Source organism: Triticum dicoccoides, chromosome 1B, assembly GCF_002162155.2.
Source record: "Triticum dicoccoides isolate Atlit2015 ecotype Zavitan chromosome 1B, WEW_v2.0, whole genome shotgun sequence".
Lineage (NCBI taxonomy): Eukaryota > Viridiplantae > Streptophyta > Magnoliopsida > Poales > Poaceae > Triticum > Triticum dicoccoides.
The window spans coordinates 470,877,478-470,880,774 of record NC_041381.1 but is presented as its reverse complement, the minus strand read 5'-3'; positions in this window follow the sequence as shown (position 1 = coordinate 470,880,774).

Sequence of the window (3,297 nt, the reverse complement as noted above, 5' to 3'; positions counted from 1 at the left end):
ATTTATCTGTGAACCCTCCAAAAATGAACATGTGTATGTTCTTTATCCCTTTTTCAGGTGTCATAGTTGCCCACAATCAACCATACAGTTGCCTAAAACCAAGTATCTAGTTGCCCACGATCAACATATAGTTTGCCTAAAACCATGTATCCAGTTGCCCAATCCTCATGAACAGAAACATTTATCAAGACCATTATTATTTGATAAATATCTAAAGGTTTTAGATACCTGTAATTAAGTTTGTGAAAGAAATATGCCCTAGAGGCAATAATAAAGTTATTATTTATTTCCTTATATCATGATAAATGTTTATTATTCATGCTAGAATTGTATTAACCGGAAACATAATACATGTGTGAATACATAGACAAATAGATTGTCACTAGTATGCCTCTACTTGACTAGCTCATTGATCAAAGATGGTTATGTTTCCTAGCCATAGACATGAGTTGTCATTTGATTAATGGGATCACATCATTAGGAGAATGATGTGATTGACATGACCCATTAGTTTGCTTAGCACATGATCGTTTAGTATGTTGCTATTGCTTTCTTCATGACTTATACATGTTCCTATGACTATGAGATTATGCAACTCCCGTTTACCGGAGGAACACTTTATGTGCTACCAAACGTCACAACGTAACTGGGTGATTATAAAGGTGCTCTACAGGTGTCTCCGAAGGTACAGGTTGGGTTGGCGTATTTCGAGATTAGGATTTGTCACTCTGATTGTCCGAGAGGTATCTCTGGGCCCTCTCGGTAATACACATCACTTAAGCCTTGCAAGCATTGCAACTAATGAGTTAGTTTTGGGATGATGTATTACGGAACGATTAAAGAGACTTGCCGGTAACGAGAATGAACTAGGTATTGAGATACCGATGATCGAATCTCGGGCAAGTAACATACCGATGACAAAGGGAACAACGTATGTTGTTATGTGGTCTGACCTATAAAGATCTTCGTAGAATATGTTGGAGCCAATATGAGCATCCAGGTTCCGCTATTGGTTATTGACCAGAGACGTGTCTCGGTCATGTCTACATAGTTCTCAAACCCATAGGGTCCGCACGCTTAACGTTACGATGACAGTTATATTATGAGTTTATATGTTTTGATGTACCGAAGGTTGTTCGGAGTCCTGGATGTGACCACAGACATGACGAGGAGTCTCGAAATGGTCGAGACATGAATATTGATATATTGGAAGCCTATGTTTGGATATCGGAAGTGTTCCGGGTGAAATCGGGATTTTACCGGAATACCGGGAGGTTACCGGAACCCCCCGGGAACATAATGGGCCTTATTGGGCCTAGGTGGAAGAGAGGAGAGGCGGCTAGGGCTGGGCCGTGCCCCCCTCCCCAGTCCGAATAGGACAAGGAGAGGGGGGCGGCGCCCCCCCCCCTTCCTTCTTCTCCTCCACTCCTTCCCCCTCCCTCCTAATCCAACTAGGAAAGGGGGGTGTCGGTGTCAAAACTGGCGGATCTTGGGTAGGGGGTCCCGAACAGTGCGTCTAGGCGGATGGTAACAGGAGACAAGGGACACGATGTTTTACCCAGGTTTGGGCCCTCTTGATGGAGGTAAAACCCTACGTCCTGCTTGATTGATATTGATGATGTGGATGTTACAAGAGTAGATCTACCACGAGATCAAGGAGGCTAAACCCTAGAAGCTAGCCTATGGTATGATTGTTGTTATTGTTGTTATCCTACGGACTAAAACCATCCGGTTTATATAGACACCGTTGAGGGCTAGCGTTACACAGAGTCGGTTACAATGGTAGGAGATCTACATATCCGTATCGCCAAGCTTGCCTTCCACGCCAAGGAAAGTCCCATCCGGACACGGGACGAAGTCTTCAATCTTTTGTCTTCATAGTCTTGGAGTCCGGACGATGATGATAGTTCGGCTATCCAGACACCCCCTAGTCCAGGACTCCCTCAGTATCCCCTGAACCAGGCTTCAATGACGATGAGTCCGGCGCGCATATTGTCTTCGGCATTGCAAGGCGGGTTCCTTCTCCGAATAATTTGTAGAAGATTGTGAACACCAGGATAGTGTCCGGCTCTGCAAGATAAATTCCACATTCCACCATAGAGAGAATAATATTTACACAAGTTCAATCTGCTGACGTATTTCGTGGCGTGACGTCTCACCACAACCAAGCCTTTACTCGAATCGTTTTTATTATACCGCCTCAGTGCGTTTAGCGAAGCGGTTTCCTTGGCACGTCTTGTCGAAGCAGAGATCGTGTTCCCCTTATTCCGGGATTCTCATAAATACGGGCGTGGGTAACCCAACCATGCCTGTTGCCACGCCCCTCCATCGAAGGCGAGTTCTAAACGGTCACGAAGACGACTCTTGGTATTCTCCCCCTTTATAATGAGACCAAGGCCCGTTCTTTTCTTCAATCCTCAATCGAATCCGCCCCTCGCCCCGAGTTCCAACACCCAGGGCTCCAGATTCGGGTACTTCAGACCTTCCACAATGTCCGGTTCCGACCTTCAGGGCCGGTGGATGCCCTCCTCCGTCACGGAAGAGGACGTGCTAAAGCTTAGGGACGCCAGGTACTTAACCTACGAGATTTCGCATAGGTTGCCTGCCCAAGGGCAAGTCATTCCCACCCCTGAGCCTGGCGAGAGCGTCGTGTTCGCGCCTCACCTCCGTCGGGGTTTAGGCTTCCCGATGGATCCCTTCGTGAGGGGGCTCCTATTTTACTATGGGCTAGAATTCCACGACCTGGCTCCGGAGTCTATCCTCCATATCTCATCATTTATTGTTGTTTGCGAAGCCTTCCTCCGCACTACCCCTCACTTTGGTTTGTGGCTCAAAACCTTCAATGTGGAGCCGAAGATGATTGAGGGGCGTCAGGCAGAGTGCGGCGGGGCGGTTATAAGCAAGAGGGCCGATGCTCCATGGCCCGAGGGCTCTTTTCAGGAGGAGCTCGGTTTGTGGCAACAGGAGTGGTTCTATATCACCGCTCCCAGGGGCAGCAGGCAGAGGCTGCCGCCCGCCTTTCGCCCAGGCCCTCCACCATGGCTGACATCGTGGGTCAACAAAGGGTTCGACTGGGGGCCGTCCAAGGACGTACCCCTATTGCAGGGCCAGATTCGAGATCTCCAAGAGAAGGAGATCAATCTGGTCGTAGTGGCGCAGGTCATGCTGATTCGGCATCTTTTACCCTGCAAACATCGCCCCCTCTGCCTGTGGGAGTTCAATCCGGAGGGACCACGAGCTCTTTAACACTTTATGGGTACAAAACCCGTGGAGATGTACAAACTATTCTTCGGACCA